Here is a 27577-nt window from a genome sequence, read left to right as displayed (position 1 = left end):
GAGCCCACCAGCACAGACAGGGAAAAATGCTTGAGTACTTGAATAAATTCATGTAAACAGTTCTCAGCTCCCCTGGGAGAACAGTACAGAAAATTAAATAAATAAATGCTGACACTCAACTCATGACAGTTAAACATGTAAATGATGCTATTTTATAATATTGAATGCAAAGTTTTGGAAAGCCCCTTCCATGGCCTTGCCCCCTTTTTGATTACACACTATGGGATTTAGGTTCCCGTGGTTATAGGATAGCATTCATATGCAAATCCAAATTAGTGCCAAGTAACCTCAATAATTGATTGTTAGCATCCAATTATTGACTATACTGCAATTGGCTCACTAAGTTGTGTGCACATCTCAGGATTGTGCCCAAATATGGATGCCCAGCTTTAGAATCTGGGGGTTAGTGTGTGAATTAGTGTATGCTGTCATCTCAGTATAGTAATGGTCACTATGGCCTGGATTCTGTAAAGGACGCCCGCCTCGGGCATCCTATACATAATTGGGCCTACATCTGCCCAAACTAAACCCGATTCTGTAACCAACGTCCATGTTACAGAATCAGGTTACTTTAGACATGGCTGCTATACTTAATCGCGGCAAGAGATCTCCCTGCCGCGATTAGTATAGCGGCTGCGGCTATGGCTGCCAGTCTCCCCTCTCCCCCCCCGGACGATCACGGGAGGGGCCTTAAATGCCTGGGCCAATCCGGCCTTAGGATCCTGTGGGTTGGGCAGGGGAGGGGCGGGCCTGCCTCATTTGGATGGAGGTAGGCCTGCTGGCCGTATGGTGCGAGGACCCATCCAGCCAACTTGCGGGTAAGCCCGAAGGGGGGTTCCGGGGTGGGGGGTTTCATTGTGGGGGGTCCAGGAAGGGGGGGGTTGGGGCATTTTGATGGGGGGTCATTGGGGGATCTGGCAGGAAGGGTTGGGTACCCTCCTGTTGGCGGTCTTCGAGGGCGGAGCCTACTGGCAGGAAGGGTTAAGCACCTTCCTGCCAGCGATCGTGTGTTCTGTGGGCAGGAGGGGTTGGGCACCCTCCTACTGCGATAGTCAGGGGAGAGGAGAGGCGAGACTGGCAACCGTAGCCGCAGCCACTATACTAATCGTGGCAGGGAGATCCCTTGCCGCGATTAAGTGTAGCGGCCGTGTCTACTTACCATGTAGGCTAGCATTTTGCTGGCCTACATTGTAAGCATCTCCCGCTCTACTAGGGAGATGCGTAGGGCTTCCTAGGATCGCCTAAGGCTACCTCCTAGCCTTAGGAGAGCTTAGGCGGGCTTGCGGGCCTCCCTAGGCTCCCAGAGGCGCCTTCAATATAGGCAGCCTGCCTGGGGAGCATTTTTTTAGAAAACATGCCTCCAAATTGGCTGATTAGACAGCTGTAGAATGCCTACAGCAGCCTACAATCAGGATGCACTTTGTAGAATCGAGGCCTATGTGTGCATGAACTAACAGCTAATTTGCAAGCTAATGCCTGAGCGCATTTCAGTAAAGAGGCATCTCTCCCCCATACATGCTCTTGGGCGGGGGTCTGCATTGTGGAAGCTTATGGAAAATACTTCTACTGTGCTGGTCCTTCCATGCATACTGTGCATGCATACGAAAGTCAAGCATGTGTGTGGGACAGCCTGCGCAGTAGTGACCCAGGGCTGCTGCTTGCCAGGCCATTGGTGAAAACGTTCTTCAGTTGGCAGGGTTTAGAGCAGGGGTGTCAAAGTCCCTCCTCGAGGGCCGCAATCCAGTCGGTTTTTCAGGATTTCCCCAATAAATATGCATGAGATCTATTTACATGCACTGCTTTTCATTGTTTGCTAATAGATCTCATGCATATTCATTGGGGAAATCCCAGAAACCCGACTGGATTGCAGCCCTCAAGGAGGGACTTTGACATCCCTGGTTTACAGACACCTGCCAGCCATAAAAGCAGATGGTGTTACAATTTGGGGGAGTGGGGGAGGGGATACTGAACCCAAATTGGTGGGTCCAGGCCCTCCCATGGCAATGCCCATGGACTTAACAATATTCCATATTGATAACTATACCTCATAATGCACTAATTTTTGAGGTATAGTAATGGACCAAATGCAGATCCCTACTGTCTAATCCAGTGGTTCCCAACCCTGTCCTGGAAGGCCATGAGCCAGTCCGGTTTTCTGGATAGCCCTAATGAATATGCATGAGAGAGATTTGCATATAATAGAGGTGCAGACCTGCAAATCTACACCATGCATATTTATTAGGACTATCCTGAAAACCTGACTAGCTGGCAGGACAGGGTTGGAAACCCCTCTTAAAATTTCATAGCATCTCTCTCCATCCTGGTCATCTGGATAGTATTATTCCCTTACTACTTTATTCTATTGTGCAAAGAATGGAAATATTTGTATTTGTGTGTTTTATATTCCAGAATTAAAAGGTAATGTGTAGATGTGAGTATTTGGAAAGGAAGACTAGATTTTAAGCTGTAAAATAATGCAAGACTGCTTTTTGTATTTACAAGTGCAATTGCTCTGAATTGCCACATGGTGGCAAAAGAGCAATTTACTCACAGATGCTCAGGGAGGGGTAGGAGGCAGCTTGTCCAATCCAGTGAATGATGTTCTAAAAACATACTGAAATAGTGAGGAAATTTCCTCAGTTCTCTCTGCAAGGGCAAACAAAATAGCATTTCAAAATCAAATTTAAGGACATAAAATGGGAGTTTGTATAGAGGTAGAAAAAAAGTTGACAGAAGGGATAGCTTGGCAGAAATATATCACTGATGACTCTATTAAATAAAACGTGTTTACCGCACCCCAGAATATGGCCAATAACACTCCCAGCTTGATTGAGAGTACAGAAAGAATGTTTTATGTGTCAGGGAAAGGTATTATACACTAAATGTGATGTCAAGTAGCAGAAATGAACTAGTGAGAACCTGAAGAAAAGGTTAATATTAGATTGTATTCAATCTTGGAATGTGTTTGATTTTTGCTATTATTATTAAGGTGACCATACCTCCCGTTTTGAACGGTACCATCCTGTTTTTGGATCCCCTGTCCCGTTGTCCCCACACACAGCTTCAGGATGCCGAAATGTCCCGTTTTCAGGGACAGCATCCCGAAGCTGTGTGCGGGGACAACGGGACAGGCGATTGCTTCCCCTCCCTCCCTGCTGCGCCAAAGCTAGCCTCCCTCCAGCGCCCGATTCAACCCCCCGGTCCACCACTGCCACTGCTTACCAGTGTCCCTCCAGTGCCGATTCAAACCACACACACACCCCGGTCTGCTGCCACTGCTACTTGCCCAGAACTTCCTCTCTGACGTTAGAATTGACGTCAGGGGATGGGGGGAAAGAAGACTTGTAGGCCTGGCGCTTGTGCAGTGCAGTTGCTGCATGCACCTTGATGTTGCTGGGTCAGGGAAGCAGGGTGGCTGGGGGCAGGGGAAGAAGGGTGGCTTGGCTTGTCGGGGGGCAAGGGAAGCAGGGTGACTTGTCTTGTCGGGGCAGGGGAAGCAGGCTGCGTCGGGGAAGCAGGGTAGCTTGGCTTGTTGGGGGGCAGGGGAAGCAGGCTGCGTTGGGGAAGCAGGATGGCTTGGGTGGGTAGGGAGGCAGAAAGAAAAGAAAAGAAAAAAATGAAAGAGAGGATGCACAATCAGAAGGAAGTGCAACCAGAGAGTCATGAAATCACCAGATAAAGTTAGGAAAAATGATTTTATTTTAAATTTAGTGATCAAAATGTATAACTTTTGAGAATTTGTATCTGCTGTCTATATTTTGCACTATATTAAATGGGATCTGGAGAATCTGGGAAGAATCCAGGATCCAGGGGGGGGAGGGAGGGAATGGATCCAGGGGTCCTGTCCCGTTTTGAGGAAAATAAATAAATGGTCACGTTAATTATTATCCTTCTGACTACTAAATTAACTGCTAATATCGGACTACTAAATTAACTGCTAATATCGGACCCTTAAACATTCTCCCTGTTTCCTATGTGGTTATGTGGCCCCCCCATCCAAACAAACTCTCTTTGAATATTGTTACCCTGAGTGAACTATAAGAGAAATTTGCCCACAATGAGAACAACTTTCAAAATCATTTATCAGAGGGTGTTGTTTACCTAGATAAAATAGTTTAATAAAATGGATCTCCTTTGCCTTGATTAAAGGCAACCAGGATAAATATACAGTATATATATATATATATATATATACACATGTGCAACCAGAAAATAATGTTATTTATGCTGTACTATCCAAATACAGCTTGTCATGAAATTCATAAAATAACAAAACACAGGGGTCCTTTTACTAAGGTGCGCTAGCCGTTTTAGTGCGTGCTAAACGCTAACGCGTCCATTATTTAGCGTGCGCTAAAACGGCCAGCGCACCATCGTAAAAGGACCCCACAATGTTCTAAACATACTTATTTCCATATGTAAAGAAGACCAGTCCTATAAATAAAAAACTACAGGATATAAGGAATTAATCCTACAAAAATGACAGACGTAAGGGTGGCTCTACTGCTAAACTTTGGCACAGGCCAATCACCTCTAAAGATGATATCATGCTGTGAAGGATATTGCTGATACCAAATTACGAGATGCACCTGCAGATGTAGAGGGACATACACGATTGCTACATAGCAACAGCTACTGCACAGACGATGTCAATGCCACAGATCAACAGAGAGAACACCAATTCCTGCACTGCCAGTCCCTGCTATCCAGCTGCCACCATGAGGATATGACTACCAACATACTAAGGTTATATAGGATAGATACTGTGATCATTATTACATCTGAGTTTACAGGTGGCTTTTGTCAATAGAGAGTGTGTGTTAACGTCTCGCTTCTGTTTTATTATCCTAAGCGTTTGTATTAGGAGATAAGGACTTATAGTAACATAGTAAATGACAGCAGTGTGCTCAATAGTCACATTTAATATCAAGGCAATATTGAACCAACAAACTACTATATTATTACATTTTACTTGCTAAGTTTCACTATAAGATGTCTCCCCCCACCCCAAGATGTGCAAGACCTGTACTCAGATGTAGAGAAAGACAGAGGGATAAATTTTTCTCCGTCCCTGCAAGGAACTCATTTTCCCATCCCATCCTGGCGAGTTATTTTCATGTTCCTGCCCCATTCCTGCAAGCTCCATCATCATCTGAACAAGCCTCAAACACTCTAAAATCATAAGTGTTCGAGGCTTGTGCGGTTAAGGCAGAACTTACAGGAATGGGACAGGGAGAGCGACAAAACTCACCGGGATGGGATGGGGAAATTGAGTTCCTGCGGAGGGGGGGGGAAAATCTGTCATTCTCTACTCAGATGATATGAATGTGGTATAAAATATGCTTCTGGTCCATCCTTACCATTTTCAGGGCTCAGACTGTAAAAAAAAAAAAAAAAAAAAAAGTCTACCTTGCACTGGCCCTATTTCCCAGCTACGAGTACTAAGGTGCTGTCAAAACCTACTGATCTGTCTTGCTATATATGAGACACAGACCATAGAAATCCATCCAGCATCGGTTTCACTTCCTCACTGCTGGAGCTGCCATTTAAGTACCATTCCTGCATATCATAAACAATGGTATATCTGTTGATCTATCAAGTTAAGTTTCAATATTCTCTTTCTATTTAGGAATCCTTTGGGCCAAATTCTATAAAGGGCATCCCAATTGTAGGTGACAGTAGGCATCCTACTGCTGTCTAACCAGCCAATCGGGATGCACATTTTCTTAAAATCAAAAAACAGAACCCCAGGCAGGCCACCTACACTGTAGGTGTCTATCGTCGGTGCAGGGAGGCGCCTAGTGACTCTTATGCTCGTCCAAGGCTGGGCATGGGCATGGTTTCACCCAGAAGTGATCTTAGGTGAGCTTAAGCAGCCCTAGGTTTCGCCCAAGGTCCGTAATGGGTGCCTGAAATGTAGACCATTGAAATGCTGGCCTACATTTCAAATAAACGTGGCCGCTGAACTGATCGCGGCAAAGAAATCTCCCTGCCACAATCAGCTGAGCGGCCACAGCAGGGAACCCCCGAACTTCACCGCACACCGACCAGCAGGAGGGATGCCCATTCCCTCCTGCTGCCACCCCTGAACCCCCCTCCCCCGCACACTGTCCGCAGCAGGAAGGATGCCTACTCCCTCCTGCTGATACCCTCTCTAATATCCCCATCAGCGTGGCCTTAGGGTTCTGGCCAACTGGAGTCTTAGGCCACTCCCAGTCCATCCCAGAATGCATGGGGAAGAAGGCCTACTACTCCAATTGGCCCAGGGCCTAAAACCCCTCCTATGGGAGGGGCTTTGGTGCCTGGGCCAATCAGAGCCTTAGGCCCACCCCTGGTGCATCCCAGGATGCACCAGGAAGGGGCAGGCCCGCCATTCTGAAGAGGCGGGCCTGCCGACCGGAGGGAGTAGGCATCCCTCCGGCTAGCCTTGCATATAAAGATCCGGGGTGTCCGGGTGGACTTTGGGTGGTCAGAGTTTTGGGGGAGTCTTGTGTTTGAGGGGTACTGGCAGGAGTGGGCATCCCTCCTGCCAGGGATGTTGGGGGGTGCCAGAAGGAGGGAGTGGGCATCTCTCCTGCCAGGGATTGTTTTGGGCTTTGCGGCAGGAGGGATTGGGCATCCCTCCTTCTACAAACAGTGAGGGGGGAGGGTTTGGGAGTGGCGGCAGAGGGACTGGGCATCCCTCCTGCTGGCCGACTTGCGGTGGGGTTTGGGGGATCTATACTGCTTCTACTAAGCTGACCGTGGCAGGGAGATTCCCTCGCCGCAATCAGCTCAGCAACAACGCAGTTCTCTAAATGGTGCTTGTGACATGGACACCGGTTAGAGAATTTGGATGGCTAGGTAGGGTTAGGCAACTGCTGAGATCAGGCGTCCTATACAGAATCAGGCCCTTTGTGTCTATCCTATGCATTTTTATACTCCGTCACTACTTTTTTCTCTAACATTTCCACTGGGAGGGCATTTTAGGCATCCATCACCCTCTCTATGAAAAAGTACTTCCTGCCGTTATTCCTGAGTTAGCCCCTCCTGCAATCTAAATTCATGTCCTCTAGTTCTACCACCTTCCCTCCTCTTAAAATGGTTTGTTTATATATTAATATCTCTTGAAATATTTGAATATCTGTATCATATCGACTCTTCATCAGGAGGGCCTCATCTCGGTGCCGTCCCGGTTCAGAATGCCTATAACAGAGTCCTCTCCTGATGAACAGTCGAAACTCGAGTCGGGGGGCAAGGCATCAATTTTAGCACTAACTTATGCACCAGTTTCTGTACAGCACTATAACACTGCTGGGGATACTACAAATCCATCTTCCCAACCACTCAGTCAACTCAACAATATACAGATAAGTGGTTTATTTCAAAACAAAATAAATGTTTTCATAAGATATATGACAATACATTAAGTGGTTAGGCCAGGGACAGTGAAGTCAATGATGGTCCCTGCTAGTACCCCAGTTTGGTGATATCACTAAATCAACGGGTATAAGGTCTGAGAACTTCATGATAAATTTGTTATTTTATTAAGAGCTGTGATAATAATTATGACATGGTCAATGTCTTGTCACATTTTTTAACCACCTTGAGAGCCATCACCATTGCCATCACCATCACCACAGGGTCCCTCTTCTATGCTTATCAATCTCTCTCCTCCTATCTCATACATCTCCTTTGAATTTGTGCACCCTAAGTGCATCACTCTGCAGTTCTTCACATGAAAGTTTACTTACCAGATCTTTGACCATTCTTCTAATTTTCAGAGATCGCTTCTCATTGTTTCTACTCCCTCTGGAGTATCCAATCTATTGGCTATCTTTCTGTCATCCACAAAAAGGCAAACTTTTCCTTCTAACCCTTCAGCAGTTTCTCTCACAAAGGGCTAGATTCACAAAGCAAACCGATCGTGTACCAATTGGTTTGCAACCCCTTAGCAACCAAATTTTCCTCCGGCCCAATTCACTTACCTCTCTGTCAACTATCCTCCAATCCGCGCATGCAAATGAGGGCAATGACATGCAAAGTAGGCAGGGACCCGATTCACAAACCAAAACCCTGCAACACCGACTGGGCTAGCCGATCATTCCCAAGCGACTGCTGAGAACCAGTCGTTCAAGCCCTTTCCAGCTGCCCTGCCTTCTGCCACCCTGCTTCTGCCCTGTCAGCCCCAATCTCCTGCTGCCCCAAATGCCTCCTGCAGCCCCAGAGGTCCAGTAAAAGTTAAAAAGCAAAAAAGATCGCAGCTCCGACGGGCATACGCAGACCATCTACAGATGGTCTGCGCATGTATGGGGATCGCAGAAAAGCGATCCATGCTGGCAGATCTGGGCATTCCGCCAATCACCCCATCTACATATTTTACTTTGCTGAATTTGTCGGACCTGCCGGGATAGGGCCGGTTGGTGAATCTGGCACAAAGATATTAAACAGAATCAAGCCCAGTACTGACCCCGAAGCACTCCACTACTCACCTTCCTTTCATCTAAGCGAATTCCATTTATCACCACTCTCGGTCAACCAGGGTCCAATCCAGTTCACCTGACCACTGGAAAGGGGTCTCAAGCAGTGGCGTACCAAGGGGGAGCAGGGGGGGAGGTTCGCCCCGGGTGCACGCCACAAGGGGGTGCACAGCTGGCCACCCACCTGGGAACAGGCTGCCACCGGGGAAAGGCTTCCACTGACGTCATCAGGAACAAGCCGGCCGTGTTTTCTTCCCTGCAGGGCCGACCAACTCTCGCGGCCCGACATCAATTCTGACGTCGGAGAGGATGTTCTGGGCCAGCCAATCGCGGCCTGGCTGGCCTGGAACGTCCTCTCCGACTTTAGAATTGATGTCTGGCAGCAAAGAGTTGGTCGGCCCGCGAGGAACAGAAGCAGGGCGAATTCAGAGCCGGCCTGTTCCCGATGGCGGCAGTGGCTGTCTATTCCCCAACGGCGGTGGCATAGGGGAGGGGAGGGAGAAAGAAAGAAACGGAGGTGGTACAGGGAGCCAGAAAGAAAGGGAGCAGGGTGAAACAAAGGAAAAGAAAAAATGGGGCACAGAGAGAGAGAGAGAAAGACAGACAGAGAGAAAGAAAGAAGGGGGCAGGGTGAAATAAAGAAAAAGTTTGGGGAGGGAATGAGGTCTGGAGGAGAGAAAGCATACAGGAGACTGAAAGAAGGGAAGAAATATTGGATGCACAGTCAGAAGAATAAAGTGCAACCAGAGACTGATGAAATTACCAAACAAAGGTAGGAAAAATTATTTTATTTTCAATTTAGTGATCAAAATGTGTCCGTTTTGAGAATTTATATATGCTGTCTATATTTTGCACTATGGACCCCTTTTACTAAACCGCAATAGCGGTTTTTAGCGCAGGGAGCTATGAGCATTGAAAGCAGCGTGGGGCATTCAGCGCAGCTCCCTGCACTAAAAACCGCTATCACGGTTTAGTAAAAAGGGAAGGGGCATATTTGTCTATTTTTGTATAGTTGTTACTGAGGTGACATTGCATAAAGTCATCTGCCTTGACCTCTTTGAAAACCCGCAGAATATAAATGATAATTAACATTTTCTCTGCGTATAGTGTGCTTTGTGTTTTTAAAATTTTATTGTTGGTAGATCATTTTGACTTGGCCACGAAGGTAAGGGGGAGGGAGGGAGGGGAGCTGCTGAAAGACATCTAGTAATCCTTGCAGGCTTGACTGTGCAGGGAATTATTTTTGTAAAATCATGTTTTGTTATGTGACTGGCATTATTTAGACTTTAATTTCTATGAATGAATAGAATGAAAATGATATAAAATTACTTGCTTGTTTTTATGTGCGTGTACTGAAGGAAAGTGGAAAGAGAGTGGGCTGAGGACGCTGAAGGGAAATGGGGAAGAGAGAATGGGGAGAAGACGCTGATTTATAAATTGACAATTGTACAGAATATTGTTTCTTTTTTATACTTTAATATAATAAGTTCAATATAAAACAATTCAAGGCTTGTGTGGATGGAATCAGGTGGTTTACGGGGATGGGGACCGAGCTTATGGGGATTAGTCCAATAAAATGGTATTTTCTTATTTCTCATTATTTGCTTTATTTTTATTTGTTAATTTGTAAAGTGGTGATTGTTATATATCAGTTTTTTCAAATTTACATCTACTGTCTTTATATTTTGCACAGTATTAGAGGACATCTATCACTGTTTTTGTGGTGTTGTAGTGTTGCATTGTATGCAGAGTCTGGTGGTTCAGTTTAACTTTTGTCTATATATTTCTAATTTTAGTTTGTGATTATTCCATATTGGACGAGGGTGTATCTGCCTGTGTGTATGAAAGGGACATGGCTTTCTGATAGCATCGACTGTACAGGATCAATTGACTGTACAGGATTTGGCTTGTTTAGTTTTACAATGTATGTGTTGGTGTTCTAGTGCTCACTGCAGTGTTTAAGATACTGCCTTTTCATAGGTACACTCTTGTTGTGCGATATGTGGATTGTTACTAAAAATCATATTTTTCATATAGATGGGGGGTGTGTCAAAAAATGATGGGCCCCGGGTGTCATATATGCTAGGTACGCCACTGGTCTCAAGGTACCGAAAAAAAACCTTAAGAAAAAAAAAAAAAAGAAGCAGAGCAATTGAAAAGACTTCTGCATGAATTGCTTGCAGAAATTGAAACTGGATATGGCTCTAGCTTTCAGTTTAAGGGGAGGAGCATGTGCTCAAACAAGTGTTGGATTTCTGCAACTTCCAGATTGTGGGTTGAGATTGAACACCTAGCATATGGAATCTGGAAGAGACGTAACAGAATGATAAATTTATTTTAAATAGATGGTATATATTCTATATAGATGGTAGAAATAGGTAAGATATACATATATTTAAGTCAGTGGTGTAGTAAGGGGAGGCGAGGGGGGAAGCCAACCCAGGGTGCCATGTTGGTGGGGGCACCGCCCACCTGTTCCCATTCCTCTCCTCCTCCACTTGCGCACCCCTTCCCTCATATCTCTAGTTGAAGTTGTTGTTCACAGCGGTCAACAACGTGCTCTATGCGACCCTGTCGGCTCTCCTACTGACATCACTTCCAGGTGCCACGCATAGGAAGTCACATCAGTGAGAGAGCTGATGGGGTCACGAGGAGCACATTGTTGACCGCTGCAAGCAACAACTTCAACCAGAGGTACAGGAGAAAGGAAGGGAGCATGCGCAGCATGCTGGATCGGGAAAGGAGCAGGGGCGAAAATGGTGGGGGAGGGGCACCAACACCCCAGGCGCCTCTCACCCTTGCTACTCCACTTATTTAAGTCATGTATTGTAACACCATTACTGAAGCTCCTATATTGTAAGACCTTTACTGAAGCTCATGAAAACCGCTCTGAATTGACTCCCCAGTCATTAGTGATGGCATAGAACCTTCCAATAAACATTGACATAAAATAAAGGAAATAGCAAGTTACATGGAATTTTGGAAAAACATAAGAACATAAGGATTGCCACTGCTGGGTCAGATCAGTGGTCCATCGTGCCCATCAGTCCGCTCACGCGGCGGCCCCCAGATCAAAGACCAGTGCTCTAAATGAGTCCAGCCTCACCTGCGTACGTTCCAGTTTAGCAGGAACTTGTCCAACTTTGTCTTGAATCCCTGGAGGGTGTTTTCCCCTATAACAGACTCTGGAAGAGCATACCAGTTTTCTACCACTTTCTGGGTGAAGAAGAACTTCCTTAAGTTTGTACGGAATCTATTCCCTTTCAACTTTAGAGAGTGCCCTCTTGTTCTCCCTACCTTGGAGAGGGTGAACAATCTGTCTTTATCTGCTAAGTCTATTCCCTTCAGTATTTTGAATGTTTCGATCATGTCCCCTCTCAGTCTCCTCTTTTCAAGGGAGGAGAGGCCCAGTTTCTCCAATCTCTTATTGTACGGCAACTCCTCCAGCCCCTTAACCATTTTAGTCGCTCTTCTCTGGACCCTTTCAAGTAGTACCGTGTCCTTCTTCATGTATGGCGACCAGTGCTGGACGCACTACTCCAGGTAAGGGTGCACCATGGCCCGGTACAGTGGCATGATAACCTTCGCTGATCTGTTCATGATCCCCTTCTTAATTATTCCTAGCATTCTGTTTGCCCTTTTGCCGCCGCCGCCGTGCATTGCACGGACAACTTCATCGACTTGTCAATCAGAACTCCCAAGTCTCTTTCCTGGGAGGTCTCTCCAAGTACCGCCCCGGACATCCTGTATTCGTGCATGAGATTTTTGTTTCCAACATGCATCACTTTACACTCATCCACGTTGAACCTCATTTGCCAAGTCGAAGCCCATTTCTTGAGTTTGATTATGTCACGTTGTAGATCTTCGCAATCCCCGTGTCTTCACTACTCTGAATAACTTCATATCATCAGCAAATTTAATCACCTCACTCATCATACCTATGTCCAGATCATTTACAAAGATGTTGAAGAGCACGGGTCCAAGCACCGAGCCATGCGGCACCCCACTGATGACACTCTTCCAGTCCAAGTATTGTCCATTTACCCCCACTCTCTGTTTCCTATTCTCCAGCCAGTTTTTAATTCATGTGAGTATTTCACCCTCAATTCCATGGCTTGCAATTTTTCGAAGTAGTTGTTCATGTGGAACCTTGTCAAATGCCTTCTGAAAATCCAGATATACAATGTCAACTGGATCGCCCTTGTCTATCTGCCTGTTTACTCCCTCAAAGAAGTGCAGCATGTTCGTCAAACAAGATCTGCCTTTGCTGAAACCGTGCTGGCTGGTACTCATCAGACCGTGTCTGTCAAGGTGATCAATGATGCGGTCCTTTATCAGTGCCTCTACCATCTTTCCCGGTACCGAGGTCAGACTCACTGGTCTGTAGTTTCCCGGATCTCCCCTCAAACCTTTTTTGAAGATCGACGTAACAAGCGCCACCTTTTAAAAAAAACAACTGGTTATTTAGAAAATAACTGTTGAATTGAATACTGTATTATTTAATCTTATATTTTAATTTGTTTGATTTTATTATGTTAGGTTTGTGTGTTTTTATTTGTTGAGACCTGCTTTGAACTTTTAGGTCTAATAAGATATAAGTACTATAATTAGATTACAGTACATTACATTAAGCACAGTGACAAAGTTACACGTAAGACACATTTGAGACTATAGAATATGAAAGTTAAGGAAAAATAAAAATGTATTTTCCTCTGGAAATTTTGGCAATGAATAATAGACTGAAAATGTTGTTCATGGTGGTTAAATGTATTACAACAGAAGTGAAGAATTCATTCTCCTATTTTGACCTATTCCATTTTACAGCTCAGGAACTTGCTATTCATTCTGAGAGTGAGAAAGTGTGATAATAGTCGCACGCAAGTGACATAGTAATGTGTCATCTACTTCAAATTTAAAAAAAAAAAGAGATATTTGCTCCTTTGTCAGAACAGGAGGTGGAAAAATTATTACAAGTCTCCGAAACTTCAAGGCTGTTTTACTGATTCATGGCCAGCCTGGTTGCTATGCCTATTTACACATGTACCGTATTTTCACGTAAATAACGCGCACCCGTGTAAAACACGCACACGGGTATAGCGCGCGGAAAACACAAATTTATGTACAGAAATTTTTGTATACCGCGCACACCCGTATACCGCGCATGCTGCCCGACTCTCCAGTCGCCCGCCCCGACTCTCCTCTGGCCACCCCGACTCTTCTTTCGCCCGCCCCGACTCTCCTCTCCCCCTTGTGCCTCAGGCCCCGCCCCCAGGTGGGACCTAAGGCTCCCGGGCCTATTCTGATTGGCCCAGGCACCTTAGGCCCCATCAGTAGGCGGAGCTTTGGGACGGATGGGCCAATCCGGCTTCATTCCGTCATTGGCTGCCTGCCGGACAGGCGGGTTTGGCTCCCGTCTGTCCGGCCAACTACAGAAAGGTACGGGGAAGGGGGTGGGGGTGTCGTGGGGGTCGGCCAGGGGGGTCGCGGGTCGGCTGGGGGGGCGGTCGGAGGTTCTTGGGGGGGCGGTCGTTGGGGGGAGGGGGGTTTGCGTCGAGGGCAGGAGGGCCTGGGATCCCTCCTGCCCATAATGTAGTGCGGGGTGGGGTTAGGGGGTCGCCGTGGCCAGGAGGGTTTGGGCTCCCTCCTGGCCCGAAAAACTAGCGGGGGGGGGGCGCCAGGGCCAGGAGGACTTGGGCTCCCTCCTGGCCCGATATTGTCGGGGAGTTGGGGAATCGGCGGGGCAAGAGGGCTTGGGCTCCTTTTTGCCCCGATCGTGTCGGGGAGTCGGGGGGGCAAGATGGCTTGAGCTCCCTCTTGCCCCGATCATGTCGGGGAGTCGGCGGTCCTTCGGGGTGGGGGTGCGGGTGCGTGCGAGCGGTCTTGCGGGGAGTGAATCGGACGTCGGGGGGGGGAACTATGTAAAAAAAATTTTGTACAACGCGCTCACGCGTATACCGCGCAAGAGTATGCACGGTTTGTAAAAACACGTATAACGCGCGCGTTATATGCGTGAAAATACGGTAAGTCAACTTATTACTTGTGTAAATGACATTTAAGCCCCCTAAAATCACCTCCACTGTCTTCAGTTGCCTTAGCAGAGGGGTATGCATTTAGTTAAGATGGCAAAGCTAAAAGATTAAAGTTACAATTAGATATGCTGCCCATCATCATAATATCTAAGCAATTTACAATTCAATGAAATACCAGCCAATATTCAGCTCACGGCAGTTAGCTCAGGTCATGTCCAGGGGTTAATTCTGCATGTATTGGTTAAGCTTTATATTAGAGCAAAAAGAAGACTAATGTTCCACACTAGACTGAGAAACCAAAAGGAGTGGAACAATGATTTCTGGATGACACAGGAAAACTTTATTAAAAATAATATGAATATAAAAATAAGCCCAGATTCTAACACCTTCTATTAAAAAGGCTCCTTTATGCACATACCTAACTGGTTATTGGACTGAATACCATTGCTAACTCTGCTCCCAGAGTGCCCAAGCACTAACCAGAGAGTGCCATGGTGGTCAGAGCCGATATTCAGTCATATGGCTCTGTAAGTGTCACTGAATGTTGGCAGCTGGCCCATTTAGCATGGTTTAAGTGAGCAGGAACTTTTCCTCCTTTGCTAAAACTATGCTGAATATTGACCCCCATAGCTTTTCAGCTCTTAAATTAAGGTGAATTTTCACCTGAAAACTTAGGCTCCTAAGGGTTCCTTTTATATTACCACAATAGCCAGGTCCTGGTGCAGCAAATGTGGCATAGGGGTTGCCCAGCTCCGAGTCACGAACCGATTCGGGCATGCCGATGAGCTGAAGATTGTTGCATCAGCCCCTGTTTTCAGCATCTTTAGCTCGGTCTTCCAGTAGTTTCACCTGGGCTTCCAGTGAGGTAATGCACTGCTCCACCACCTCTGCCCAATCTTCCTGGGCCGAGATTCTCTCCTCCACGTGCTGGATGCGTGCTTCATGCCCAGCAATGCTGTCCTTTACTTCTTCCAGGACGGTATGTAACTTAGACAACTTTTCATCCAGGAGCTGGGAGAGATGGTGGACGGAGACCTACATGCTGTCCTCGTGGGTGGGCGTGCTGCTGGGCACCGGGCTAGGGGCCGCCATACTGGTATTGTTAATGGGCTTTTCTTTTCCAGGCCACATCAGCTTTATTGTCATTACTGCCGGTAGAGAGCAGTTCTGGTGTCAATAAACCCCCCCTAGCAGACTCGGGATTGAATCCGGTATTGGTCGTGCTCTTTATTGTTGCAATCAGTGCTGACAAGTGCAAGTTAAGGGTGTTTTAAGGAGGAAAAAGAGTGGAGCACGAGCCAGAGACTTCTGGTTACAGCACTGCCATCACGTGACCCCCCAGTTAGATCTTATTATAGACAACTTCACTGGTTGGTGTTTGAGGCAAGAGTTTTAAATTTGGCAAGAGTTTAAATTAAATTAAATTAAATTAAATATAAATTTGGTTGTACCTGTTTTAAAGTATTATTTGGTTTAGCCCCAGCTTATCTTATATCTCATTTTGAATTTCATAGAATGAACATGAATACATGCAAATCTTAATGGTTTGTATTTCCATCACCCAAAGCTTGTTGCTATACAAAATTTTCTGATCAAACTTTAGCATTCCAGGCTAGTAAATTGAATACCTGGTGGAGTACTCTAATTCCTTAAGATCAATCTTATCATGCTTTTAGAGAAGTATTGAAAACCTATTTGTTTTATAAATTCATATCTTGATTGTTTAGTATTGTATTTATGATATGTATATGTTGTGTATTTATATGATTCACTGATTGCTCAGCTTTTCTTGATATAAACCGCCTAGAACTCATTGGTATGGCGGTATACAAAAATAAAGTTTATTATTATTATAATTTTCAGAGACCAAATCCCCCTTGTTCAGGCCAAGACAGGATACTGTAACAGCAGTATACTTTAGTTACCTGAGGAAAGAGATTTTAACCTCTGAAAGTTAATTGAAAAAATGAGTTCATAGTTAAAACCACAGGAGACTATCACGCGCAGACAAAGCCAGGCTGACAATCATGAATAGGACATCAGCACGCCGGATTTAAACTCAATTTGAAAGCGCTCCGAAGGGGGTTGTGTGTGTGTGTGTGTGTGTGTGGAGGAACCACCGCACTTAACTTAGTAGTGTTGGCGCTGGCCTTAGGGGGAGGGAGTTGTGGGGGGTAGAACCCTCCCATTATAGAGGAAACAGGCTTTTCCCCTATTTTTTAGGGAAAAAGTTCAGCAAGGATTGCTGGAGAGCGATCTTTGAGCATGCACAGATCATCTTCCTTGACTGTAGATGGTCTGCGCATGTGCTGGCCCTTCGTGCCCGGCACAGCTTTTTTACTTTTTTTTACTTAGTTGACTTTTTTTGACTTAGTGAGCCCATGGTTTTAACCCGCTTTAAACCTGCGGGTTAAAAGCACGGGCTTGCACTGTGGGGAAGGGCAGGCGAGTTGGGGCTGATCAGGGCAGGCGTGTCGGAGCAGAACAGGGCAGGAGAGTCAGGGCTGAGCAGGGCAAGAGAGTCGGGGCTGAACAGGGCAGGCGAGTCGGGGCAGAAAGGCAGGAGAAGTCGGCAAAGAGCAGGAAAGGTCGTAAGCGACTGGTCCCCACCAGTCGCTTCTTTTGGATCGGCCAATCCAGTCGGTGTTGCTGAAAAAATGTAGTGAATCGTGTCCTTCCTGCTATGCATGCCGCTTACCCTCATTTGCATGCATGGATTGGAATCAGATCAGCCACAAGGTTAGTGAATTGGGTCAGGGTCGCAAAGGGGTCGCAAACCGATCAGTACACGATCGGTTTGCATAGTGAATCCAGCCTATAATCCTTATTCTGAAAGATTAACAAACATTTGAATGAAAACTTCAAAAAGAAAGTGGCACCAGATTCCACAGCTTTAGATTTCAGAACTAAAAACGCTTTTCGTCTAAGCTGGGTTGATCTTGCCACATCTGGAAAAATTTGAATTTTTGCACCACAAAACACTGTTTATTCTGCCTTTACTAAAGTTTAATGTGTGCTAAATGCTGCGTGTCTTATTTTATACCTATGGGCCATGTAGCATTTAGGGCCAGATTCTATAAATAGCGCCTAACTCGATAGGTGCCTAGAAAATCAGCACCTACTGCATGTCAATCAAAGTTAGGTGACATATGTAGAATCACGCCTACCGACACCTAAATCAACAGGTATCAGTAGGCATGTACACCTTAGGCACCAGTATATTAAGCTAGGATTTTCTTGGCCTAAAATACCAGTGCCTAACTTATTCCATGCCCAAACTCACCCCCAAATCCCACCAAATCATGCCTACTTGCTAGTAGGCGCTGGTAGGCACCTTGGTGTTGACACCTGCATTGAAGTTGTGCCTACTGGCTAATTCATTTTTTAAATCATTTTGTAATTGTTTTTAGTGGCACTTTCAATTATCATGCCAATTAGGCCAATATATTTTTAAAAAGGGGTCCTTTTATTACGGCGCACTAACTGATTTAGCGCGCGCTAAATGCTAAGGCATCCATTATATTCAATGGGCGCCTTAGCATTTAGCATGCACTAAATTGGTTAGTGCACCTTAATAAAAGGACCCCTAAGTTAGGCACCTAGATTGATTAGGTATGCCATTCTAGGTGCCTAACTGTAGGCGTCTTTTCTAAAATCAGGGCCTTAGTGCAAGCTAAACTTTAGTAAAAAAGGCTCCTTAATTATTTTTCCTTCAGTAGTCAGAAATATTTGAATAAAAACTTAACAAGCACAAAATGTATTCCAAGTTCTCACTTGCTGATTATGAATACAGGATATAATCTTTATATCTGATTAATAGCTGGAGGTCTTTGCGATGGCATTAACGGCATCTCCAATGTTCTGCAAATTAAATAAACTTCAATATCTAACATGAATATCATGCAAATTTCCTAATAAGTTTCAATCATCTAATAGCTGAATATTTCTTCTTTCATTGTTTTCAATTGGTCTACTAAACTTTTAATTCTAAATCTCAAGACTTACCGTAATCACAAACAATGAGATCATACCAGCATCTATTTTCCTCACAGTGGGTTTCTCCTGTAAGAGCTGACAAGGCTAATCAAAGTTAGCAAAACTATATTCATTTCCAGAGTATTTAACATTCACATGTTGCCTAGGCATCATAGGGGATAATTATATAAAGCATTTTCAGAAAGCAACATAAGAACATAAGACTAGGTATACTGGGTCAGACCAATGGTCCGTCTAGCCCGGTATCCTGTTTTCACAGTGGCCATACCAGGTTACAAGTACCTGGCAAAAAACCAAATAGTAGTAACATTCCATTCTACCGATCCAGGACAAACAGTGGCTTCCCCCATGTCTGTCTCAATAGAATACTATGGATTTTTTCCTTGAGGAACGTTTCCAAATCTTTTTAAAACCCATCTACATTAACCACTGTTACCACATCCACTGTTACCATATCCTCTGGCCATGGTTCAGAGCTTAGGAATGACAAACATTGTTTGAAATGTCTGTATGCAAATGCCCAAAGCCTAAGAAACAAGATGAAAGAGTTAGAATATATTCCACTAAATGAAAAGGCATCTCTGGGACCTGGTGGAAGGAAGATAACCAATGTGATACTTGCTGTGATACCAGGGTACAAATTATATTGCAGTGATAGGGTTGATCAAATTGATGGAGACATAGCATTATATGTTAAGGAGGAATCTGAATTGAATAGACTAAAAATTAATTTTAAAAAAAAATTATTTTTCAATTTTTAAGATATACATTCAGCAAATTACAGCATAAATGTAAGAAATATTGAACAATCATCATTAAGAAATACAATATGACCAAAAGAATCATAACAAAACTGTAGCCCACAATATTGGGAGAAACCAAAGAAAAATAAAAAGAAGGAAAAAAGAACAAACAAATTTCTAGAAGGTGTCCAATTCTCTGCTATTAGCTGGTTAAAGTACCTTTGTGGGATTGTTAATTATCACATGATTTTTCCTTCTGATTATAAAGTCCAGCAATTGTTTAGAATCAGTAAACATAATTTTTTTCCCCTCAAAGATAACAAAACAACGACAAAGAAATTTTAACAAAATCGAACCTCCCAAGCTGAGAAATCTGGGTCTATAGCCCAAGAATTCCCATCTTTCAGCTTGGGTTGTTCTAGATAAATCAGGAAATATACACACTGATGATCCCATGAATTGATGAGATAAATTGCAGAAATACAACTTCAATACTATATTACGGTCTGATTCCAAAGCAAAAGTTACCAAGAGAGTCATTCTAGATGTAATTACTTCTAATGATGATTCTAAGAAGTCGGTCTGGATCTTGGCAGGAAATAGGAGAACATATTGGAGTGAGCTTGTGGTAGCCTAACAAGAACAATCAGCAGATTTAAGGTGGCAATAAGAAGATCCTGAGGATCTGGTTTTTACCTTCTTCAGCAAATGAGGGTATGGGGAGAGGGGGCGTTCTCTCATCATTCACCGCAGAGAGCAGATTGTCTTGGGCTGCCCTTGGCTAGCATGAACTTACTGTGCAATGTGTTCAGGTGTTCTGCAGATAATTTCAAGTCAGCACATGCTATCCTTGTGCTAAAAATTAATTTTTGTCTTATTGGAGGTGGCATGTTTGGGGACAGAAAGTATTACCATGCATTAAGTAGTTAGTGCAGGACTACTGCAGGTTGGTAAATGCTCCCGCGGTAATTCTAAAGCCGTGCACTAATGGAACATTAGCGCAATCAACAAAGAAGAGAGATTTCCACAGGGTGTACAAAAAGAACCAAACAGCAGATATGTCGAAAAACAGAAGTGAAACCATAGGTCCAAAAAACACATGCTGTATGAATAACTGATCCAACACACAGTCGCGTAACAAGGGTGGGAGACGCCCCTCTGCGCCTTCTTCTCTGCCCCCTCATTCCTTTCGTGCCGATTCCCCCGCACCCTCCTCTCCATCCCCCGCTCCTTCCGTGTCCCCATGCCACACTCACGCAGTCTATTCCCACCCCCATACCTAATGTGACCATTTATTTTTTTCATCAAAATGGGACATCTATTAATATTCAGTCCTGCCCCCAATCCCACCCTAGCTCCACCCCCAGCCCCACCCTAGCCCCACCCCCAATTTATTCCATTCATTTTCATGTACACACAATATCTTATTAATTCATAATGGTAAACATAAAATATAAAAAAAACCCACAAAGCACACTGTACGCAGAGAAAATGTTAATTATTTACCAAATTCAGGGTTTTTTCAAAGATGTCAATGCAGATTACTTTAAAATATGCAATGTCACCTCAGTAACTATAGAAAAATAGACAAATATAGTGCAAAATATAGAAAGCAGATATAAATTTTTAAAACAGACACATTTTGATCATTAAATTGATAATAAAATCATTTTTCCTACCTTTGTTGTCTGGTGATTTCATGAGTCTCTGGTTGCACTTCCTTCTGACTGTGCATCCAATCTTTCTTTCTTTTGCATTCAACATTTCTTTCACAATCCAGCCCCATCCCCTTTGGGTTCAAGTCTCTCTCTCTTTTCCCTCTGTTACCCTCCCCAGATTCAGTGTCAGTTCTCCTTTCTACCTTTGTTCCAGGTCTCCTTCTCTTTCCCCATCTGTTTGAACCTCCCATAGTCCTGCATCTGCCTCCTGTCTTTCCCCTTTCGTCCAAGCCTTTTTCTCTTTAGTCTTTCTAATGTGCTTACACCCCCCCCCCTTTCTCTGCCTCTTTCTCTCCTTCTTTCCTTCCTCCCTCCTTCCCTCCCAGCAGATTTTAGCATATCTATCTCCTCCTTTTTCCCCTCAGATCTAGTGTCTGTCTCCTTCCTCTTTTCCTCCTCCCAGGTCTGATATCTGTCTCCTCTCCTTCCCCCCTGCTCTGGCATCTCTCTTTCTGCTCCCTTCCTCCTGTTCTTCATAGAAACATAGAAACATAGAATTTGCTTCTCTCATAGACCGCTTCTCTCCCCTCCCAACTGAACCCCCGCTGACCCTCAGATCTCTCCCTCCCAAGTGAACCCTTCCGACCCTCCCAGCGAGATGACCGAGCAGCAACCCTCCCTCCAGTAGCGTCGACAGCCGCAGCACGCTAAACAGGCTGCTTCGCGGCTTTCTCCTGCCGGTGAAGCGTCACTGATGACATCATCAGTGGCGCAGCAGAGGGATTCACTGGCAGGAGGAAGCCGCGAAGCAGCCTATTTAGCATGTTACGGCTGCCAACGCTACTGGAGGGAGGGTTGCTGCTCAGTCATCTCACTGGGAGGGTCGGAAGGGTTCACTTGGGGGGGGAAAGATAGGAGGGTGAGAGGGGATGAATCCAGGCTGCGATCCCCTGTCCCGTTGTCCCCACTCACAGCTTTGAGATTGCCTCTCTGAAAACGGGACATTTCAGCGTCCCGAAGCTGTGAGTGGGGACAACGGGACAGGGGATCTGAAAAAGGGACTGTCCCGTTCAAAATGAGACATATGGTCACCTTACCCATATCTCTAAATCTTCACTAGCATAAGCTGCTTCTCCGCATGCTGCTCACACTGGCTTTTCCTCTGATGTCACTTCTTGGCCCCACGACCTGGAAGCGATTTCAGAGGGAGCCAGGCCTGCGCAAGCATCAGGCTAGAGTATTATTTATTTATTTAATTCGTTTTATATCCCATCCTCCCCAGAAAGCTCAGAACGGGTTCCAATATAAGATACATAATAATTAAACAAATGAAATACAAACAGGGCTATACATACAATTACTGTATAATACATACTGTAGTAATTAAACAGATGGGATATAGACAATTTATGTGATACAGAATATATGGCAGGAGGAGGAGGAAAGGGGCTGAATGTTCTGGTAGACAATTTAACAATGCTAACAAGTGGAGGATGTTGGAGTCTATACCGTATGGAGTGCTATACCATATGGATACTTGGCCAAGGGAATTAAGAGAAGAGATAGGTTTTTATTGCTTTCCTAAGGAGTTGCTCACTCTGGCAAAGATTTTGAAGAGGTACAGGGGGCAGGAAAGGGAGAGTGCAAGCTTGGTGTGGGGGCAGAGAGGTGCCGGCGCACCCAAAGAGATGGCGCCTGGGGCGGTCTGCCCCCTTCCCCTCTACTACGCCACTGCCGACACAGCTGTGCTTCATCACAATGCCTGTTTCAGGGGTCATTGTTTATTTAGGATATAGATATCTGTGCTGTACTCACTGTGTCAAAATATCAAGTATAAACTAGAAATATGTTTCAACAATGAGTATGACACTCCAAAGAAAGCTGCTGCAACAAACACTGCTCGCAAACTGAACACCCCACTTAAGGGTGTGTCAAGACCACCTTTTACCATAGCTTAGTAAAAGGACCCCTTTATGACTAGGGCTGAGAATGGCAAAAAGCCTTATACACCCCACACACACCCCCTTTATGAAGCCTCGTTAGACTTTTTTATTGCCGTTTGTGGCGGTATTAGTTCCGACACTCATAGAATTCCTATGAGCACTGGAGCTAATATCGCCACTGCCAGTGATTAAAAAAGCCTAGTACGACTTCGTAAAAGGAGGGGTTAGTGAATCTGGCAGATAACGTAGCTGTTTTAAGAAAGGTTTGGACATGTTCCTGGAGGAAAAGTCCATAGTCTGTTATTGAGGAAGACACGGGGGGAAGCCACTGCTTGCCCTGTATCGGTAGCATGGAATATTGCTACTCCTTGGGTTTTGGCCAGGTACTAGTGACCTGGATTGGCCACTGTGAGAACGGGCTACTGGGCTTGATGGACCATTGATCTGACTCAGTAAGGCTATTCTTATGTTCTTATGTTCTTACCACTCTCATTGCTGTGACACTTTCAGCTCTTCTTCTTGATAGTGTAGATAAAGCAATATCTTTACTGTTATACAAAAGTTAGCGAAGATATCTAGTGTTGTAGTCAATATCAATCATCCAATCCAATCCAAACTTTAGTCTTATATACCGAATCATCCCGACTATGGGGCTCGATCTGGTTCACACAAAGTTATTGAAAGAACAAGGAAAGCGAATAATTGGGCAAGGAAGTCATCAATTCCAATCCCTTATTTATCATTTAGAGATTTTTGAAATAGATAAGTCTTTAAGGTTTTCCAAAAGATTATCAGAGTTGGAAGGAATCTAATTTTGTGAACACATCCATGCTTATTTTTAGTCTGTGGTGAAATACTGTGACCAGTCAGGCTTCGTGCCTGCTTTGGTACCTGCGGTTTCACTAATGCCCACCGGGGGAGCCAGAGAGCAGCCCAGGTGAGTTCAGGCTCAGTTAGAGCAGAGTGTGGCTCCTCCCCATTAAAAGTCAGTAGCTTGTTCTTGGTGGGGGTGGTGAGAGGGAACACAAGAGTCTCTTCCCAAGTAGGGCATTTCTGGCAAGCTAGGGTAATGCCTTAGACCTGGGTGTGGTAGAAGCTGGGGTCCACACCACCTTGTGCAGCACAAGCCAGTTTGGTGTCTGATAAAGCTGCAAGGGAAGCCAAGAGGATTAGCAACTCCTTTTCCAAGCCTGAGCTAAACTACTGTGAGGTTTTTATTTGTCTTATTTTGTGGCTGGGTTCTTTTCCTGCTCCTAGTCACTTTCAAAGACTTTTCTGGACTCTACTGTGGTTTGATAAGCTAAGAGTGAGCGGGGAGAAGTTTGCTACCAACTGTGTGGGAATTTTGAAAGCTGTTCTGTGTGCTTTTGAAAAGCAAGCTTAGTGGACTCCTCTTTACCCAGCCCTGCTACAATTTTAGGCTGGGGGCTTTATTTTGATTTAGTGCTTGTACCAGGAATATTGGAGTTAAAAAGCATATCTCTGGGAACTGTTTTTGAATGCTATGAACAGTACTTACCTGAGCCCTGCTGAGGAGCAGACTTGGGAGGAAAAGAAGCTATATTGTAACATTGCTCTGTGAGAGTGCGAATCACTGAGAGAACGGTTTCATTTAGACTAGAAATCCTGAAGGCTGCCAGAGTTTTCTTCTAGCCTTGTTTTTGTTTCCAGTTTTGAACATTTGTTGCTTTGAACTTTATGCCATTCTGACTTATTTTTGACAAGTAAATTTTGCATTATTGCCATTCAAACCACTGTGTTTGGGTTTTGATTAAGTTGCGTGAAAATCCTGAGTCACACGCTGGTGTACTTTTGTTGGTGGCCACTGAAGGCACTGCTGAGTCCCGACCAAGGGCTGCAGTGTGGCTACAATACTCAATTGGCCATGAGGCTTATGTCCTTCAGATTTCTTTGTCCAAGATAATAACAGTTGTATTATGGTACAATGAACAAGTACTCTTAAAATATTAGTAAATGATTTTCTGCCACCGACTGCATCCTTGTTTGCAACTATGCCCCACCATGTTAAGAACATAAGAACATAAGAATTGCCGCTGCTGGGTTAGACCAGTGGTCCGTCATGCCCAGCAGTCCGCTCATGCGGCAGCCCCCAGGTCAAAGACCAGTGCTCTAAAATGAGTCCAGCCTCACTTGTGTATGACCCAGTTTAGCAGGAATTTTTCCAGCTTAGTCTTGAAACCCTGGAGGGTGTTTTCCCCTACAACAGGCTCCGGAAGAGCATTCCAGCTCTCAACCACTCTCGGTGAAGAAGAACTTCCTTACGTTTGTACGGAATCTATCCCCTTTCAACTTTAGAGAGTGCCCTCTCATTCTCCCTATCTTGGAGAGTGTGAACAGTCTGTCTTTATCTACTAAGTCTATTCCCTTCAGTATTTTGAATGTTTCGATCATGTCTCCCATCAGTCTCCTCTTTTCAAGGAAGAAGAGGCCCAGTTTCTCCAATCTCTCACTGTAGGGCAACTCCTCCAGCCCCTTAACCATTTTAGTCGCTCTTCTCTGGACCCTTTCGAGTAGTGCCATGTCTTCCTTCATATACAGCGACCAGTGTATAACAGTGTATTTAATGAGCATTCATTATGTATATTTTCCCATTCCCCAGGAAAATGAATTACTGCTTGATATTCTGAAAAAAGGAATTGCACACAATAGCAAGATGTGCTGTATGTCAGATGCACTCTAATGCACTGAGACATTTCAATATTGCCATCAAAGCTTGCAGCAGAGGAAAGAAGAGAAGAGACTATGGATCAGGCATGGTTATATTAATACTGGTTCTAGAGTTCATTGCACAAATGACTTTTTCTGTCACCGGAATAAGGGACTAAAAATACTGCTTGCTTCAAAGTAATGTGCATTGTGATGGTTATTTAAGAAACTGGCACGCGGGCAAAGAACTCTTGACATACCAGTAATTCAAAAGAACATTTTTGCATCCCTGCTGGTGCTGTGAATGACAGTCTAACACTGTTGTTTTAAACAAAATAGTGTTTAGTCCAAGATTTTCAGCCTATAATTTGACAGATAATATACCATAAGACAATAAGCAATATAGGTCTTTTTAGAACCATTTATGAATAAAAATGAGCACACTTGCTTTGGAAATTAATCCAAATACCTTTGAACAGAGGTAGGGCAGTTATTGGGCAAAATGTCACATACAGCAAATGCTGTTTTCGGCTTCCACCTCCCCTATTGGGCTTGTGCTCACTGACTCAGACTGCATCGCAAGAGTGAGAGAATAACACTGGGACAGAATTTGTCCCTGTCCCCGTGGTTAACCACCGGAAACCATCCCCGGGTCATTCTTTAAGGAGAGAAGGAAGAATCAGAGTATGAATGGGCACAACTACTGACCCTCAAGCCTTGCGTTGAAGAATGTTGGTACAGAAGTACCAAGGTTGAGGTAGACAGTAAAGAATGACATGGGGTGGTTTCCCGTGGTTAACCACAGGGATGGGAACAAATTCTGTCCCTGTGTCATTCTCTTCATGGCTTGGTGCCTTGATAGCTGCCCTGTTTACCCACTCTTTCCAATGACCCTGAAAAGAAGATCCGCCCAACATTCAAATAAATTTAAATGGCCCAGAGATTCTCTCGCCATTTAAATGGCTTGTCTGTGGCTAACCATGAATATTTATGCTGAATATTTATGGTTAATCAATATTACTTCACTCTTATTTTATAAATTGATTAAGCATTCTTTCATAAATGGCCTTCTTTTTAACTCGTTCCTCTTTAGAAACCATTCATCAGAATGCTAACTTGATCCTCAGATGCACCACTCCAAGTTCAAACTTTTTTCATTAAGTTAAGCTTGATGTGCATTGTCTTCACTGGATCAACTTAATTTTTTAATTATTCTCATTTTTTATATTTTAAATACACTTGAGACTAAATGAACACAAGTCTCGCATCACCACAGAGAACATACAAGCACCGATTGTGCAGCATTGGCTGCTAAAAAAACATGATATTAGCGATATTAGATGGAGGATTATAGATAATATACATGGGAGGGAAGGGAGAACATTGAAGAAATCTTAAACTTTAGAGAACAACGGTGAAGACAATGCACATCAAGTTTAACGTAATGAAAAAAGTTTGAACATGGAGTGGTGCATCTGAGGATCGAGTTAGCATTCTGATGACTGGTTTCTAAAGAGGAACGAGTTAAAAAGAAGAATATTTATGGTTAACACCTAAGCCAAAACCAGCTAACATATCTGGGCATCAGCACTGAATGTCTGGTTTATGTTGGCCACTAAAACTTATGCAGTTAAGTGCAAGATTCAGCCTTTAACCACATAACTGCATAACTGGGGCTGCATAAAAAAGCAGTCCTATCTTATACAGTTCACCATATGCAGTTAAGGGCTGATTGTTGAACCGTATAGTGGCCAAGTTAGATATTCAATATCCGTGCCCAGACATGGCCTGGCATTGAATATCTGGGAATATAACCAGCAACAGACATAAAAACGCTGACCACCATCGGCTGAATATTAGCTGGGATCTGTTTAATTCAATCTAGGTACAAGCTGGATACGTAAGACTGCAAGAAATGCAAATTATAAGCTACACTTATGGTTTGGTTGTCCTGCAAATAACTTTAGGGCCGACTCTGACCCACCCTCGCCTCCCTCCTACTGTACTTACTTTTTAAAACATGGTGTTCTAGTGGTGAAGCGTGGCAGGAGTGATCTTCCTACGCTCCTGCCCCATGCAGAG

The sequence above is a fragment of the Geotrypetes seraphini genome, chromosome 3 (assembly GCF_902459505.1).
Source record: "Geotrypetes seraphini chromosome 3, aGeoSer1.1, whole genome shotgun sequence".
NCBI classification, from domain to species: Eukaryota; Metazoa; Chordata; class Amphibia; order Gymnophiona; family Dermophiidae; genus Geotrypetes; species Geotrypetes seraphini.
The sequence above is the reverse complement of the archived record's forward strand: the minus strand, read 5'-3'. Positions refer to the sequence as shown.